The 19,630-nt window shown below is 41.5% G+C and overlaps 1 protein-coding gene across 1 annotated transcript in view; it reads right to left on the bottom strand.

Annotated features, from left to right (window-relative positions):
- Nucleotides 1–19,630, bottom strand: part of kcng2 (potassium voltage-gated channel, subfamily G, member 2) — a 43,409-nt gene that overhangs the window by 4,896 nt on the left and 18,883 nt on the right. The gene's annotated exons all lie outside the window — the stretch shown is intronic.

The following is a 19,630-nucleotide window of genomic DNA, read 5'->3' as shown; positions in this document are numbered from 1 at the left end:
AAAAATGAGAACTTGTCTTTTTCAAAAGATTACCTCTAAAAGAGTTTTTTTTTAGTTGAAATGAAGGGAAAATGTCTCTTTGGACTGTAACAGTTCCAGACCCTTGACATAACATGACTTAATGTTTTACTATATTATTTGCTTCTAAACTCACCAACAAGTGGTACAACAATAAATTCTTTCCATTACCATCTGTAAAGGACAAATTTAGAGAACGCAACATATTTCATGTCAGAAGCCAGATTTAAACGCCTCCACAGTTTTCTGCTGATGTTCATGATGCTGTTTGTTCACTAATGTCCTCTAACAACCTAGGAGGCTTTCACAGTACAGATGGAATTGTACAGACAGCTGTTCTTTACTTATTAAGAAAGTGACTTCTAAAAACAAGCTGATAAACTGGATTTTATTTAAGGGCAGTGTAGTAAAGAAAATGCCACATTTTTGTTATTTTCCTTTAGGAAAACCTGACCATATATATTCCTTTGTGGTCTGTCACATAATCCACATCAGATACACTTTACGGTTTCAACATGACAAATGGTGGGGAAAGAACCACAAGGCGTCTCCAAGCTTTTGATCCGATTCTTGAATTCATTCGTAGACAAAGAAGATTAAATGTCGCAACAAAGACGGGGAGCCGGTTCTCTTGCACAACAAAACGCAACGCAGAAGGTGCTGAAAGATTCATGAAATGTAAAGCAAAAGGCTTTGATTGCCAAGTCTTGAAACCCGGCCTGACTCACACATCAAAACCCGGGTGATCAAGAGGTGAGAGCTGGGAAAGGTGTAAGATGTGCAGATGTTGGAAATTAACTGTCAAAGCAGCGCTTCCCTTTTCCCCCCGCTTAACGCTCTCTCCTCTTTGCGGCGACCGACTCAGCGTTCATGAATATTTGAGTTTATGATCATAAGGGATTTATTGTGCGTTATGTAAAAGTCGCATTGCAGATTGAAAGTGAGCATATTTCTTTTGTCTCAATCATTAATCATATTAAAGGCTAAACTCATTTATTTCCCCGTTAATATTAATGGACTGGACTAAGATTTGTGGAACCCGATGAGCCGATGAAACTTCCTGTGATTTTGGAACGTTGTTAATCTTGAAAACAGAGGCAGTTGTGATTCATACAGCTGCTTCTACAACAATTTTAAGCGAATTTGATTAATCCAAGAAGAATTCAAACACAAAACATTTGTACAAATTCATTGAGGCACCAGCGTGAAATTTGGGCCAATGTTGTTTCCCAATGACCTCTATTGTTTTGATGCCTTAGGGGGGAAACGACCGGAAACAGATGGCAACAAGACGGAAACAAAGTTCAGTTGTTGATTTCTGTCCAGTTTTATTTCTCGGGCTGATACCGATACATATCGGCCGATAGCGATGTTAGTGCCAATATATCGTGCATCCATAGAGCCTACGATGTGGTGTTAGGGCTATGCTAAGAAAAATAACACACACAAAAAATTAGAAGAATAAAGTCTACTACTTAATTTTCTAAATATTACGACTTTATTCACATATTAGTTTGACTTTATTCTTGTATGACTTTATTTTCGTAATTTTATGACTTCTCATAATTTTGTTTTCTTATATTTTTAAGTAGAAGTATGGCACCTATGAAGGAGTAGGTGCCACACTTTTTGTTTAAACGACCAATTTTTCAGGAAACAAGTGATTTTGTTTCTTTTCTTTTTTAAAAAACTTGAATCGACCTCCTGTTTTTTCTGAGGTCAGTTCCTCTTAGCCACACCAACTACTCTGTGCCCACCACCAGCAACAACCACAGCCGATTTAAGTGCAAACACTTATTCTCCATAAAATAAAATGGTGGCCATTTTAAAAAAGCAAAGCACAAGATCAAGAAACTCTATGATTTCTATGGCTCATGATACGTAGCAAACAAAACCAGTTCATCTACCTGGCGATTTTAGCTATAAAAAAAAAGGTTCATGATAACCACAGTCGCCATCTTGAACAATCAAAAACTTATTAGTAAATATGATTTCTATGGTTGCAATTATGTATGATGTGACACTAGGAGTCAGCTGTGATAAATATTTGCAACTTTAGTGCAAAAGTACACTTTCCTGGACGACCATCTTAAATTTGTCAGTGGATAATGTTTTTTGTTTTTTTTTTTCCCCAAAAAAAGTAAGTCCCTGGAAGCATCTGTTCCCATTTAGGTTCTTTCACTGAAATATTTAATTATCTGCTACACTATATTGGTTTAAACCAACACATCAACACAATTGGTTTGCACAAAACAGCGTACCAACATCAGTTCTTGCAAATAAACCATTTTCTCATGAACTTGCCCAGTCAGCCTCCTGCACTTTTCAAAAGCACACACTCAGCTCAGCGCATGGCATGTGTTTCTTTTTTCTTTTTTTGCCCCCGGAGACCTGAAACTTGCAAAACCCATTAAGGAGCATGTAAATGACTGATTGGCAGAGCCAGAGCTGCAGTTTTCTCCTGCAGTCACGGCAGCAGCAATAAACTACTTAAGTGACAGTTCACACCAAAAGTAAGACGAGGCAGTAATTGAGTTGAATTTAGAGAAATGAGGGAGTAGCAGCTCTAATAAAACGTGGCACAGGCTAATTTATCAAACGGCGGATATTCCACCTCAACCGAACACGACCAGGTTTCAATATTTGGATGATATTAGCTGCAATCGCTCCGTCCGACTGGAGGAGGTAATTTCACGCCTTCACTTCAGGGAGCGCCTGTAGTCTTAGGAAGACTGCCTAATGTTGCTTCTGACACAAGATGGAGGAAAACACAATAAAATGTGGCACTTTTTATTCGGGCCGGATACATTAGCATCACAGTCCCATTTTTCTTTGAAAACTTAATGGCCTTCCAAAGCCAAAACTGTCGACTGGAGGCGCAGAAATAACATTTAATTGAGATCTGCATCGCATTAAGTTTTGGAAATTGAATCGTGGCTGTCACACGTCGAGCTGAGTGCAGAACAGGGGCACTGAAAGCCGGCGACTTTCTGAACGTTTCCTTCTGCTTTTCCTGTCGACATTGTTCAGGTGTCAAACGAAGCAGCCCTGATTACATGGAGCATCCATCTTTGTGTTTTCTACACCCTTTAATGGTCTGAAGTGTGTCCCAGCAGGTGATGTACGTCCTGGACAGGCCGTCAGTCCATCACAAAGCTAACACAAAACACAAACCCTTCACTGGAAGGGCAATCGGGAGGAAGCAACAGGCCAACAGGCAACAAGAATCCCTGGAAGAAAGTCACTAATGTAGAGATCAGGCAGAGAGGCCCTGGCAGAGATCTGAACCCTCGGCCCACAGCAGACTTTACAGAGAAAGATACAATGCCAAGATGTCAGTAGCTGGTAAAACGAAGAAATGTTAGAAACCTCAAAGGCCGTCCACCATGTCAGCCACGTGGTTCTGTGGGCGGCAGAAAAATCTCAATAGAGGGTGAGTCCTTCAAATCTACAATTATATAAAAATACTTATTTTCTCTCACTGACTGACAAATTTGATCTTTTAAGTGCCAGGAAGATAAAAGAGAGAAAGATAAGATTTTTTTTTTTTACTTTCCTTTCATCATTTGTTTGTTTTCAGATCCTCTCCATTTAAAAAAAAAATAACAAAAAATAAATATTTCTAAACACCATTAATCCAAGATGGCTGGCAGCTTCTCCTCTTTCAACCGTCACCAATTTCAATCAATTGTTCAACCTGCTGTCTCCACAGATCCAGTCACATCACATGCAGCTCCAGCCTGTAGCAGCAGAATTAGCACCAGCTATTTAAGTCTGATGCTAATTCTGGCGCTTACAGGAGTGTGGTCAATGAAATTCCTCTCCTAACAATATTTACTTTTGTTTTGCCGCTGTACAAATCGGATCAAATGTCACATGATAGGATATGTGCTATGGAAGTGGCACTGATCTGATATTTTCTTTAGGTGAAAATATAAGAATCTGGTCATTCAGACGGCTGTGAAAAAATTGGATTCGGCTCGCATCTCTGAAAGCACATGGAAATTTCAGAGTTTCTAAAGTCAAAAAATTTTAGACTTTTGAAACTCAGAAATGTTGTAGTTCTTTTCTCGAAAAGTTTTGAGTTTAATTTCAAATTGTCAGATTTTTTTCTTGTAAATCTTTGACTTTTCATACTTTAAAATGTCCCTTTTCTCCGTTTTTTGGTGGAAATTCACTTTTTTTTTTCTAATTACAATGACCCTGATACGTCATTGTATGTCAGAGCTGATGTATGGAAGAATAGAAGTAAATAAAGTGCAGTCCAACACATACAGACAATGAATCAAGGAATATTCATATGTAGAATTCATTTTAGGATGTTTTGAAAGCTACATATCCCTTTTTTCACCCACTTCACAATTTTTCATACAATGCATTTGTCTCCAATCCCAATAAAACATAGAAACTTTTTTTTTTCTTTTTGTAATGTGGTAAAAAGAGGAAAAGCCAGACTTTCTACCTTGCGAAAGTGTGAATACTTTCATCAGTCACTGTATGCCATCAGAGTTTTCTTCCTTTCGCTGCACAGCGCAGACAAAAGAATCGGCGACTTCTGCTGCACATGGATGTCCCTGAATAAATGCACACTGTTGAGTCATAAACACGGGTTGCACAGAGGAGTCAAGGTGCAGGCTTTTAAACGTCTGAGCTGGTGATGAAACATCCCCACTGTGGCTGTAAAGGTTGCATGAAAGCTGAAAAACAACTTTAGCAAAACATGGAAATAGTTCTCTCCAGATGTAGACCTTACATTAGAGCTAAAACATGTGCAAACCCTGAACCTGGGAAACAGATTTGATGGGAATTCAAGCGACAAACTCTCATGGGGAAAAGTCAACAGATGGCGTTGCCTCCGAGGCCAAAGAGACTGTATTTGGATGCTTGACTGTAAATCAGAAAGGTCCTGCTGTGATCCGTCTCCCGGGCACCATGACACCACATCACAAACAGTAGAGCTTTTTATCACCCATTAGTCAGCTTTACCACAAACCGTCTACTGGCCTAAATCCACACTTAAGTTAAAATAACCAGTCCTGTGCAGCTGGTGGCAGACTGCAGGCTCGGCTCTCTGGTGTACCAATGTGGGGAAGCTTTGTTACTACGAGGTTAAAAGCAAACGATCTGCTTTATTCGGAGGGAATGTTCTGCCAAATAGGATCAGAAATTTCAAAACAAAAGCAATCTTTGTTCACGTTCCCGCTACTGAGCAACATTTGGACACGTTACAAACTCCAAAAACTCAAGCAATATAAATACACTCTCAAAAAATAAAAAGTTTAACGCACAGAAGGAAGAGCCTTATTTTAAATGTTATGCAAGAGGAGACACAACCAAGCAATCCCAATCAGAATCAACCTCACACAGAAGCACAACGACTTTGGTTTCAGTGCAGCCCATCCTCAGAAAACGGGAACAATCAACATCAGACATGTCGACAGGTGTCTCTCTTCATCTCACAGGTTTACTATTGAATTTCGGTCTGGTGGTTGAATGTTTGTTTGCTGAATAATTTCCATGTTTCATGAAATATACAGTCAGGCTTTTCAAAAGCAACACTTTTGAAGGGTGCTTTTACATTTTAGACTTTGTGAGCCCCCAGCAGCATAGATCCACCACCATCCTCAGAGTCCTTTTTCTTTGGTTCATCCTTTGTGTCACACCAAATCAGAGAAATCTCAGTATTGGTCCAACATAAAACCCACAGGGTCTGATCTGCTGTTCACTGATTGAAATTAAACTGAAGGGTAATGAGGGTTGAGCAAAATTATGCAAAGAAAGATTTTGCAGTGCCCTAGTTAAAGTCCGAACCCAAATTGCATTGAGATGTTGTTGGGTGACCTTAATCAAACGATTTTTGCTTGAAAACCCTTCAGGGTGGCTGAGTACAAGTGACGGATTTAAATTAGTTTGATTATCTGAGACATTTCACTGACAAACAAGGAAATGCATAAGAAGTCACAACATATCAGGTTTCATTAGTGTGATGTAAATATCACAAAGAAGTGCTCAGATTTTTTTTTATCATTTATTGTGATACATTTTTTATGATAAGAGTTTTGATTTATTGTTGTCACAAAAAAAATCCAACGAATGATGTAAAAAAAGCTGTAAAACTGTGTATATTATCAGGATTTCACTATTTCCTACACTGTTTGTTCAATGAAAGTATGAATGGTTACCAATAAGATTGAAAATACGGTTACCATGGGCAGGTTAGTGACACCAGTCGCACTCTGTTACGTGACTGGTGTCCTAAAAAAACCACATTACAAATAGGAATGTTTTTTCAAAGGCATTATTTGTGTCTGTGGGGCTATAATTTCTGTGGCACAGAGTCACAGCGATAAAGTCACCTAAAAATATATCGTCACATGTATCGTTATCATAACAGTATTGCCAAATATCGTGATACAACTTGAAGTCCATATCACTCACCACTACTGTTTTCCTATTCATTTCAAGTCATGTTGTCAATAAGAAACATTCATTAACGACATCACACACTGGCATATTCTCCAAGTATAGGCAAACATTTGCACCTTTTCTCAACACCGCCTGCAAATGTCGACTAATAAGTCATTTAAATAACATTTCAATAGCTTCATGTGGCGTTTACAGCTAAATAATTCAAATTTGAGATCCACCCTCTAACCACATGCTGCCATTTCAGATCCAAAATAATACGAGTCTGGCGCCGAAACAAGTCCAAGTTCTGAACGAATTCCCTGGTCTTCACACGCCGAGCAGTATGCTTCACACTTCCTCCGTTACCGGCCGTCCTCCAGGGAATCTGTCTGTTTGTAACACAAACGCAACTCGTAGTGTTCCCGCTTTTCATCCACTCTGACCACAGTATTTGTTTTTTGTTTGTTTTTTTGTTTTTTTTCTGGCTGAGTGCTTTTTTTCCCCCCCGCTCACTCCTGCTGCCTCTGTAGTACGCACATGTACCACAGAGGATCAAATTAAAAACGTGCAATTATCCATCTGAGCAATGGAGGGACTCTGACCCCGTCACGACGGAAGACAAGCGTGCAAAACAAACAGTCCAGGAAGGGAAACGCCCCTTTCTCCGATTCAACGAGCAGCGAGATATTTGTGGCTTTGGCACACCCATGCTTTTAATGGATCTTTATTCAGCCCATTGAGCTTCGCTGATTTTGTGTGTGTGTGCGTGCGTGGGTGTGTGTGCGTGCGTGCGTGCGTGTGTGTGCGTGGGTGTGTGTGCGTGGGTGTGTGTGTGTATTTGCTCAGGCCCTCAGATTGAGTTTTCACTTTCTGCTGCTCTTCCAGGAACTGTCTTAATAAGCTTTTTCATGAATCAAATCTCAGGCCAGAGGGATTTTATGACTGCGCCACCCAAAAAACAAACAAAAAAACAACCAAAACATTTTTGGCTGCTTGTTTTGTCTCCTTTCATGACAAACAACCAAAGCTCAGAACAACAATGGAGGATTTTGAATTCATGGTCTATGCAACATATACTTGGAGGATGAAAAGTATAAATAAGCTTGTTCGTTATTGATCACTGCTTCAAGCATAGAAGCAAAGAAATGTCTGGTTAAAGTAAAGTAGGGCTATGACTAACGATTATTTCAGTAATCGATTAATCATGATTGATCACAGTTAAACGTTCAAGCCCTGCTTTCTGTCCTGTCCTGAGGTATCCAGTTTCTTTATGACTTTGTCTGATGAAGTAACTTAACCCTTGAAAATGGCCAACTGGACCACTGTGCAGAACCCTGTTCTGAACCAGCTGGATGTTTATTGGGCATCAAAGCCAAACATTCAGCATTCAACTTCTATGCACCACAAATCTGGAACAAACTTCCAGAAAACTGCAAACAGCAGAAACACAGTGTCTTTAAAACTTTAAAACCTGCCTGTTTAAAGCGTCTTTTGAAACATAATCATCAGTCTGATGTCTTTGTATTTTTGTGGTTTTATGATGAAAAGCATCTTGAAATGCCTTGTTGCTGAAAGTTGCTATACAAATAAACTTTGATTTTGAACCATAGAACTCAAACCCATACATCACAAATATGGTATATGAAGTTTCTTCCACAAAAACCTTCTACAGAAACCGTCCGGTCTTTTTTCCCCCTCTGCCCATTTTAGCTAAGCAGAAGTCCATCCAGCCATGTGGTGTCAGGAGGTTGAGCCTCAGCAGTTTGTAAAATTGTGTCAAAATGTTTTTAATTTCTTTTTAGTTCATTCTTTTTGCCCCCTTGATTCAAATGTGTCACTAAATTAAGAAAATACTATAATCTAACTGGTACTATTGTGGTTTACAGCAAAAACCAAGAGAAGAACCTTCTAGTTTCTGTTTTCTCTTTCCGACATCTAACTCTGAAACCGGTTTTAATTCAGATTTCCCAGTTTAAAGTCTGATCACAAACTCATTCCTGCTGCCAGCGCATCAGGGAACAAACACTGCATATTTATTCCCTTCATAAGCTGAGCTGTGGATGCTCACGGACCATTTCCAGTCCGGGTGGGATGTGAACAACATGACACAAAGAGTGGAATATTTTCATTTGTCTATTTTTAGTTTTGACTGACAACCTGACCAACTGCACTTTCAGTGTGTTCTGGTGAAAGGCCCTGCCGCGCTGCACTTGGAAAATGTGTCACCGTGTAACAAGCAACAGCGCTCATTTAATCTGCTACATCTCCCCGACACAGAAGCCATCTGTACACTGTGACAGTCGGTTGTGAGGATACTTCTTTTTTTAATCTCATCTCTATTTCTCCACAACCTATAAACAACCTTCATGTCGCTGAGTGCACAGTTTGAGATTATTGCTGGTAACCAGGTTGGCTGAAGAGCTGCAGGCAGAAAATGAGAAGCTGGATGATACGAAAGCACCTGCTCATACTGCAGAAACACTACGTCTTACCAAGAGGTTTTGGTTTTTAGTTTCTAGTGGAAATATCTTGAATAGACTTGAAATCAGACAAAATATTGTTTATAGCAATAATTCCTTTAAGGGGCAGTATTATGTGTTTTCCAGGCATGTCATTTTGTAGCACAATCAAGTAACGGTTACCTTCAGTTGTTAAATAAAAAATTAAAAAATTAAAAAAAAAAAATATATATATATATAAAAAAAATAATATATATATAAATAATATATATAAATAAATAATAATATATAAATATATATATATATATATATATATATATATATATATATATATATATATATATATATATAGTCTGTACAGGAACATCTGTGCAGAATATGGCCTGGAAGCCCCGAGATCAAAGTGGGGAACACCCCCAAAGGTGGTGGAGAATGACCGAGCTAAGATCCTGTGGGACTTCCAGATCCAGACAGACAAGATGGTAATGGCGAACCAACCGGACATTGTGGTGGTGGATAAAGAACAGAGGAAAGCCGTTGTGGTGGATGTAGCAATACCAAGTGACTACAACATCAGAAAAAAGGAGCATGAGAAATTGGAGAAATACCAGGGCCTCAGGGAGGAACTGGAAAAGACCTGGAAGGTGAAGACCACAGTGGTGCCTGTGGTCATCGGGGCCCTCGGGGCAGTCACCCCCAAACTGGAGCAGTGGCTCAAACAGATCCCAGGAACAACATCAGACATCTCAGTCCAGAAATGTGCAGTGCTAGGCACAGCCAAGATACTGTGCAGAACCCTCAAGCTCCCAGGCCTCTGGTAGAGGACCTGAGCTCAGAGGATGAAACAGACCACCCGCGGAGGGTGAGAAGGGAATTTTTTGTTTTATATATACACGAGGGGTAACCAACAAAAGTTTCCAGAATGACGCTGCTGCACGCACAGTTTTCATAGTACACGATTCTGCCGCTACTTATTTGTTCAACCACGCCTTCTCAATCAGTGTGCCAAGCGTCGTTGATGTGGAAGGTTTCGCCTACCAGCAGTGAATTTTCTTGGAAGAGCTGTTTTGTCCAGGCGTCATTTTTCTTCATGGAGAAGTTTTATGAGCAGCGCACGGCTGAAGTTTTGCTTCCTGCTCGGGAAAAAAGCATCGGAAACCGTTCAAATGTTGAAGACCGCTTACAAGGATGATACTAGGTGAAGCAGGTCAAAATGCATCAACACGACGAATCTAATATGGCATCAAAACATGCCATACATAATGGAGTTTGGCTACATCGAGGCTCACTGCAGTAAAAAAGACATATGGAGGATCAGACAGCAGATAAAGCAGCGCACAGCTACAAACACTCACCCGGATTAGCATGACTGTCGGAAAGCTAAACAAATAACCCGCAAAATTATTTAAGTCTTCAAGCTGCGATGTAAGACGCTGGTTCTGTTCTCGCTGTTGAACCGCTGCTACGCGCTACAGGTAGTAATATTTCACAGACGGAGCGCCGCTTCTGCTCCACCTGGTAGTGACTCTCACACCGAACCTCTGCTTAAAGCTGCAGCATCTAACCTAAAAAATAAAATTTTATATACATATTAAAACTTTCGCTGTCCTAACATGAGACAGATAATCTCTGAAAAAATAATCGATCTCCTCTGCCTCTTTCCTGTTCTGCATAATTACTCTGCTCAGTCAGAAACAGCCAATCAGAACTAGCAGTAATCAGCTAGCCGCAGTGCTATCAGGAAGCTTTCATTCAGTAACTCAGGTGGCTTAAGGTGGGTCTTTATTGCCTTTGAATGTTAAGTTTTATACTTGAATTTCTTTGGCAATTTTGAGAGGTTTTATTTTGGCTCTTTGCATTATTTAGCCTCTTCAGAGCCTTCATATGTTTTCAGTCTGTTAAAGATAGTATTACCGATAGCAGTACAATTTGCACAATGCCTGTTTTGTTTTTTTCTTGGAAAAAGTTATTAAAAACAAGTTTTTGTCTAAATTAAGGTGAATTCATGGTTCCTTTTTCCACATAATGTAACTGGTAGTGCTTATGATTAAAAAAATAATTATTATGTGATCGGTATCGGTGATCGGCCCTCATGGGTGATCGGAATTGGCAGGAAAAAACCTGATCGCCACATCTCTAATATTGATGGAAAAGTATTCGTCATTAGTGAATTAATCTGTCCATGGAACAAGATGTTTTAACTTATATGGGGAAAAAGTCTTGTTACTTGGACAGATTATTGTACTTATAAGTACCAAGTAATTATTTAGTTAAAGAAGCTCCTATATTTTGCTGAAAAGTTGCTTGTAAGTTAGTTTTGTCTTATTTCAAGTGTATTCATGATATCTGCACTGGAAACTAGACCAAAAATACTTGGTAAAATTGTGTGTTTTTGCAATGCTCTCATTGTAATAAGTACATTTACATCTACCATGTTTCCCCAAGCTGTTAACCTACTGTATGTTTAATATTATCTCACACTGACTAAATATTAATGTGTCGTCTGTCATTTCCGCTCTCCCATCCCCCACCCCACCCCACAGGGCACCATCTAATACGTTTTGGTTTGGCTCAGTTCCTCAATTGCTTTGATTTTCAATTTATAAAGTAATTACTCAGACTGAACTCATATCCAATAATAACAGAATTTGGATTACATTGGCGTAATCTTTTTCAACGTTTTTAAATGTGTGGAACCAAGCCCAGCGACAACACAAGTGAAGTAGTTTTTCATCGCCTGAAACACTGAAAATCATGTCTTAGCTCTGCATCGCAAAGCAAACACTGCCACTTTACTAATAGGATGTAAATCTTACTTGATATTTATGAGGGTTGATTCTGTCCTAGAACAACAAATAAAAACTTGATTGAAATTATATTCATTTTCTCTTTACACCCTCAATAATGGCCCACTTTATGTTAGTTTTAAGCTAATTACATCCCCTGTAATATCACCTACTTGGACCTACAGGGTGAATGATATGCACTTCAAGTTTTATCATAATATTTATTATGATAAGGAGAGAAGTGATGATAGCCGCTATTTATTACTTCTTTTTTAAGTAACTGTTTTGTTGTGACTGAATGACAACATAAATCCTGCTCTTGAAAAACATATTTGTAACACGGTTCTTTAGCTCTACAGTTACATAAAGAAGTGCACACAGTACCTGTATTTAATCATATTTTCAAATTCAATGACATGCATTCATACTTTTATTGAATAAACTGTGAATAAAAAGGGTAAAGCCAACAATACCAACAATACGGACAGTTTTAAGGGATTTTAAACATCATTAGTTGGAATTTATTGTGACAATAGTAAATGAAAACTCTTATAATAAATTTATCACGATAAGATAAATTCCCAACTGTGCAGTAAACACTTTATACATTTAAACCAACTTTGTCCCTATTGGGTATTCTGTTCTGTTAAAGAAAAGCTAATTAAGCCCATTAAAGAATAAAATTGGAACATAACAAAATGTAAATGGTGTATTTACTCTGTGCAGCTAATGCTAGCAGCTAGCAGTACGTCTTTGCACTTGCACACATCAAGCCACTCGTTTTTATTTACATCAGCTTAGGGGTTAGCTAAATGGCTGTCCATCTGCTTCAGACTGCAGCAATAAGAGGACAGTGTCTGCACACTGCATGCACTTGGACTGTTATTTATATGTTCCTCTGCTGCTGGAACAAACCTAATTCCCTATGAGGGTCATTATGGTTACATTTAATTTACCCTAACCTGATGGAGGTTGCCAATCAAACGCTTCGCCATCACTGACGGGCTAAAAACAGAAAATCAAGCAATAAAAAAGGTGTCCATGATTTACTTTACTGTATTTTGAAAGTTGTGCACCTCTTTTTTTTTACATACTTTACTTAGATTTAGTAATTAATTACATCTACATAAAATTGAAATATAAGAAAACACCAATTTCAGCAGCATTAAACACCGATGGTGTTTGGCTGTATTTTCTTATGCTGCCTACAGTGATCTCAAACTGCATTCCTCAAGATCCAGAGTCCTACAACTTTTAGATGTGTCCCTTGTCCTACAGGATTGATCAGATAGCAAAACTACCTCACCAGCAAACAGTCAAGCTCTACCAAGCTCTGCTAATAAGCTAATAAAAGGGGCAGGTGTGACAAAGCAGACACGCATCTAAAACCCCCAAGGGCTGGATTTGGAGATCACTGGCCTACACTGTGCAATGGAAATGGGATTCAACTCTGTTCTGACCAGACTTAAGAATAAATAAAGAGATAAAAATATTGTTTGGGTTACAGCTGAACATTTTGCTTTCCACACTTGTACCAAACCTTGGAAGTATGAAGTCCTGGGCAAAGAGCCATGTAACATTGTCCACCACATCCAGTTGGTTTACACTATAATGAAAACACCTTACAGTTAAATTAAGATTATTAAAAAAGTCTTGTTTCATATACAAATTGTATTCAAGTTGTATTTTAATTGAGACAATCATGTGAACATCCAGTGAATCTGGGACACAGCCTGGATATCACACTCTGGAATAATCAGTCAATGGCCAGGCAGCAAAGTGTTTCCTTCATGGGGAACAGCAGATAAGACAGCTTTACCTGAAAGTGTTTACAAAAGCAAAAGCTTCTATGGTAACAGCAGAAGCATTTTGACAACACTTAACAAAGTCAATGGCTTTTCTGGCACAAGCATAGAGAGAGACTGTTCAGCTGGGCATGCTTGAAGCTCCGCAGGGAACAGCAATTAAAGAAACGCGCAGCTGGAGCATCTGCATCGCAAAAAGTAACCAAAGGAGAAGATAACTATATTTTTTGCCTTCCTTCTGTTGGTTCCTGTTGCTTCCCGAATTCAAATGACGAATGCCCGGTTGGATGAAGGTATGGACTGTTTTTAGGCTACAAATAATAAAAGATGCTTCCTTACCCAGTTAAGACAGTCTGCCAAAGCTCCTTGGTGGTGACAGAGTGAGACTCACCAGGAGCAGTGGGTGAAAAGAGAGGAGCGCCTTCTTGATTAAAATGTTAATTTTAATTAACACAGTCAATAAAACCCATCATGAAAAATACAGGGAGTTTACCTGATCCTAGCATGATTCCTGAACTCAAAGATGCATGCAATGATCCTGCATAACATTATGACCACCAGTCTGTGTTGGTCCCCCTTCTGCAGCCAAACTAGCAATGACACATCGAGGCATAAACTTCCACCACACCACTGAAGATATGCAGAGGTACCAGATACCAAGACGTTACAGATCCTCTAAGTTGGTGGCACCAAGGGCCAAAATCCCAAAGTTTTGCCCATAAGGCCAAAATGTGCTTTTCTTCCCCAATTAAAAATGCAAAAATATAGTTATTGTGATTTCTTCCTCTTTTACCTGCACCGCAAAACGGATAATATTATGACGTTTGCCTCTATTTTTAGTTATTTAACTTTTTGTGCCAATTCTTTTCTAGTTTGTTGACCTACAAAATGTTTTTAGTTCATTTCCAGCCCCGAAAACTGAAAAAAATTATTCTAAAACCTTCTCTATGTTTGGCCAAATATAATGGATAGGTGTGGCCAAGTGTGCTTCTGAGTAAATATATCTGTGGCATGACTTACTTCGAAATGAAAAATATTAGCAAAAAACAAAAAAAGTCAGAAAAAAGACAAATTTGTTTGTTTTATAATATTTACGGTTTAAGCAGACATTAACTTGCCATGGAAATCAACTTGAAACTACAAAAAATATATTTTAGTGTCATGTGATACACAAGTAAAAGATGGACATCCACCTGACCTTCACCTCATGTCAAAGAAAATGTGAGTACTAGTGTTGTTGCTTTTGCTGTCAAGACAGGGGTCAGCATCTGAACTGTCCTCAGTTACGTAGCAGGTTCAGATCCCGTCTTAGTGGTCATAATATTTTGCCTGATTTGTGTATAATAATAATAGAGCTGCATCTGAACACAACATTCTGCAGCTCACTGTGCCATGATTTGCTGAAGAAAGTTATAAAAAAAAAACTTTTCAGTTATAAGTAAAAATTATTTGCCATCCCGTCTATGATGGATCGTACGTTTCTCCAAGCTGGAACAGCAGTATGTCTAACTCACAGTCAGCAGGAATGAGTAATGCCCTCCTCCGTTATCCAGCTTTGACAAAAGCAAAAAAAGAAATCTGTTTTCCTGCAGCAGTTCCACACATTCCTACTCCATGCAGTCCAACCGTGAGCTGCCCGCTCCCCAGTAATATGTGGCCCTGGTAAGGGTGCGCTTTAAAGTGCCACAGATTTACATCACAATGAGCACATGAGGACTGAGGGGCAGGAGCATAGTAACTGAAAGGTAAGATTCACAGCCAGGACTCTCACTGGAGAAACAGGTTCTTTTAAAGATGCTTTGTGAGAATAGAGTCAGCGGTTCTGAATGACTGAGAAGAAAAATTGAAAAAAAAATCTTTTAGTGTGACAGTTCAAACACAATCTATTGGCTACTGATGTCCTAATTCAATCCCAGCCATCTACAGTGGTCATTCTCTAATTAATTTTCAAAAATGTGCTCAATTTGTAGGTGAAAGAAAGATTATATTGTATTTTGCATGGGTGAATTTGGCTCATTTTGTGCAAAAATAGCTGCAACAATTTTCTATTAAGTGTGTGTGTGTGTGTGTGTGTGTGTGTGTGTGTGTGTGTGTGTGTGTGTGTGTGTGTGTGTGTGCGTGCGCGCGTGTGTGTGTGTGTGTATTTGGCTCCGCTGTGACAAACACACACACTTTACCAGCTTTTTGGGGACCTGATGTTCATTCCTATTCCCTCACTTTAAACAAAATAAATCTTAAACTTTGCTTTTAAACATCCATCCATCCATCTTCTTCCGCTTATTCGGGGTCGGGTCGCGGGGGCAGCAGCTTCAGAAAGGAGGCCCAGACTTCCCTCTCCCCAGCCACTTCTTCCAGCTCCTCCGGGGGAATCCCAAGGCGTTCCCAGGCCAGCCGAGAGACATAGTCCCTCCAGCGTGTCTTGGGTCTTCCCCGAGGCCTCCTCCCGGAGGGACGTGCCTGGAACACCTCACCAGGGAGGCGTCCAGGAGGCATCCTGACCAGATGCCCGAGCCACCTCAACTGGCTCCTCTCGACGTGGAGGAGCAGCGGCTCCTCCCGAATGACCGAGCTTCTCATCTTATTTCTAAGGGAGAGCCCAGCCACCCTGCGGAGGAAACCCATTTCGGCCGCTTGTATCCGTGATCTCGTTCTTTCGGTCATGACCCGAAGCTCATGACCATAGATGAGGGTGGAAACGTAGATCGACCGGTAAATCGAGAGCTTCGCTTTTTGACTCAGCTCTCTTTTCACCACGACGGACCGGTACAGCGCCCACTTCACGCAGACGCTGCCCCAATCCGCCTGTCGATCTCCCGCTCTCTTTTTCCCTCATTTGTGAACAAGATCCCCAGATACTTAAACTCCTCCACTTGAGGCAGGACGACCCCCCTGATCCAGAGAAGGCACTCTACCCTTTTCCGGTTCAAGACCATGGCCTCGGATTTGGAGGCACTGAGCCTCATCCCGGCCGCTTCACACTCGGCCGTGAACCGGTCCAGTGAGAGCTGCAGATCACAATCTGATGAAGCCAACAGGACCACATCATTCACAAAAACCAGAGATGCGATCCTAAGGCCACCAAAACGGATCCCCTCAACACCTCGGCTGCGCCTAGAAATTCTGTCCATGAAGGTAATGAACACAATCGGTGACAAAGGGCAGCCTTGGCGGAGTCCAACTCTCACCGGAAAGGAGCCCGACTTACTGCGGGGAATGCGGACCAGACTTTGACACCGGTCATACAGGGACGTGACAACCCGTATCAAAGGGCCCGGTACCCCATACTCCCGGAGAACCCCCAGAGGGCCCCCGAGGGACACGGTCGAACGCCTTCTCCAAGTCCACAAAACACATGTAGACTGGTTGGGCAAACTCCCATGCACCCTCCAGGACCCTGCTAAGGGTGTAGAGCTGGTCCAGTGTTCCACGACCAGGACAAAAACCACACTGCTTTTACTGAATCCGAGGTTCGACTATCCGACGGACCCTCCTCTCCAGGACCCCTGAATAGACCTTACCAGGGAGGCTTAAGAGTGTGACCCCCTGTAATTGGAGCACACCCTCCGGTCCCCCTTTTTAAACAGGGGGACCACCACCCCAGTCTGCCAATCCAGGGGAACTCCCCCCGATGTCCATGCGATATTGCAGAGTCACGTGAGCCAACACAATCCTACAACATCCAAAGCCTTAAGGAACTCCGGGCGGATCTCATCCACCCCTAGGGCCCTGCCACCGAGGAGCTCTTTGACCACTTCGGCGACCTCATCCCCAGAGACTGGAGAGCCCAGACGTTCCCTGCAGACCCTCACTACACGTTTGGGCCTGCCAGGTCTGACCGGCTTCCTCCCCCACCACCAGAGCCAACTCACCACCAGGTATTGGTCAGTGGACAGCTCCGCACCTCTCTTCACCCGAGTGTCCAAGACATATGGCCGCAGATCCGATGAAACAATGACAAAATCGATCATCGAATTGCGGCCTAGGGTGTTCTGGTGCCAACTGCGAATATGGACAACCTTATGCTTGAACATGGTGTTCGTGATGGACAATCTGTGACGAGCACAGAAGTCCAACAACAGAACACCACTCAAGTTCAGATTGGGGGGGCCGTTCCTCCCAACCACGCCCCTCCAGGTCTCACTGTCATTGCCCACGTGAGCGTTGAAGTCCCCCAGTAGAACAAGGGAGTCCCCAGGAGGGGCACTCTCCAGTACCCCATCTAAGGACTCCAAAAAGGGTGGGTAATCTGAACTGTTGTTCGGCCCGTAAGCACAGACAACAGTCAGAACCCGTCCCCCCACCCATAGGCGGAGGGAGGCTACCCTCTCGTTCACCGGGGTAAACCCCAACGTACAGGCGCCGAGATGGGGGGCAACAAGTATGCCCACTCCTGCCCGGCGCCTCTCACCGTGGGCAACTCCATAGTGGAAGTACGTCCAGCCCCTCTCAAAGAGACTGGTTCCAGAACCAGAGCCATGGTCGAGGTGAGGCCGACTATTTCCACCAGAGAGGTGACGTTCCACGTCCCAAGAGCCAGCTTCTGCAGCCGAGGATCAGACCGCCAGGGTCCCCTTCCTTGGCTGCCGCCCATAGCACAATGCACCCAACCCCTTTGGCCCCTCCGACAGGTGGTGAGCCCATTGGAAGGGGGACCCACGTCTCCTCTTCGGGCTGAGCCCGGCCAGGCTCCATGGGTAAAAGCCCGGCCACTAGGCGCTCGCCATCGTGCCCCACCTCCAGGCCTGCCTCCAGAGTGGGGCCCCAGGGACCCGCGTCCGGGCGAGGGAATGCTAGATCCAAGGTTGTTGTGCATCATAAGGGGTCTTCACGCTGCGCTTTGTCTGGTTCCTCACCTAGGACCTGTCTGCTTTGGGTGACCCTACCAGGGGCATAAAGCCCCAGACAGAATAGCTCCTAGGATCATTGGGACACTCAAACCCCTCCACCACGATAAGGTGGCAGCCCGAGGCTTTGAAACACTTACGACTAATGTCCTAACCATCAAAACTAAAGGATAATGTTTTTGTTAATGAGTAGGAGATACAGCAGAGATGAGCTGAAAAAGGTCCAGCTTAAAACTTCAGTTATGTTTTCTCAGCCCATCATCTAACAATGAAGTAGCCAAAATAACAGCAAATATATTGTGCTGGAAATTTACATGATGGAAAGTTTTGTCACAGTATGACTGGAATTAGAAACATAGTGTAAATGGACAACTTTTAGGAAATGTAGTTTTGCTAATAAAGTACAATACATGAATGAGTTTATTTTGTTTTTTGATGAATGTAGCAACATAATGTGATAATTGTTGATATTTTAAACTTAACGTTTTAGATGGAAAAAATGGTAGAGGAACAAGAACTAGCTTAGATCTTTAAAATTATGGTGCGTTCCATTTGTAGTTGAAACTTGATCTGCCCCCAAAGACAGAATGCAAAATGAAATTTAGCTTCATTTCAAAAGAAAAGTGTGCAGAAGTCGTACAAAGTGGCTCTCTCTTCTTTCAGCTGAGACGCTACTTCTTAATGCTGCAGGTCTATTTGTCTGGCTGTGCTCTGGAGGATTTTTGAGGATGAAGTTAAATCTAGAGCTACTGAAATTCATCTCAAAGCTTTAGTGAGGATTATTTTTTAATGGTTCCAGCAGGTGGAAGTTGCCTTCAAACATGCACCAATAAGGGTGTTCCAGTTGATTTCTCTGATCCCAATTCCGACTACAAAAAACATTGTTTGTAAAATGGACTGTTTTGAGCTTTGCATCATGTTATAATTTCACTACTCACCCACCCAGTTCCTTCAGACTAGTCAGGAGCAATCAGCAAACACCTGGTGGAACTGAGAAACAGCTGAGCTCATCATAGGAGCTACCTCTCAGTGAAACGCTGGTAAAAATTTTGCAAAAGGGTTGATAGAGGAGCCATGTTATGATGACTTCCTGAAGGCGGAGCTTCATTAAGAGCGGGAGCTTTTAAAGAAACAAAGGCCCAATTTCAAGTCAAATTTCTTTTAAGACATATTTGATATTTATAGCTATGAAGTTAACATAGTTACTTGATTGTAATATAAAATGGCACAATGTGCCTGGAACACACATAACGTTTCCCCTTTAAGGAGCTGGGAAACGCACTGCAGCAAAAAAGTCTCTCAGAGAGGCA

This window comes from Poecilia reticulata, chromosome 11 (genome assembly GCF_904066995.2).
Source record: "Poecilia reticulata chromosome 11, P_reticulata-male-v2, whole genome shotgun sequence".
Taxonomy (NCBI): domain Eukaryota; kingdom Metazoa; phylum Chordata; class Actinopteri; order Cyprinodontiformes; family Poeciliidae; genus Poecilia; species Poecilia reticulata.
This window is presented reverse-complemented; position numbering and strand designations above follow the sequence as displayed.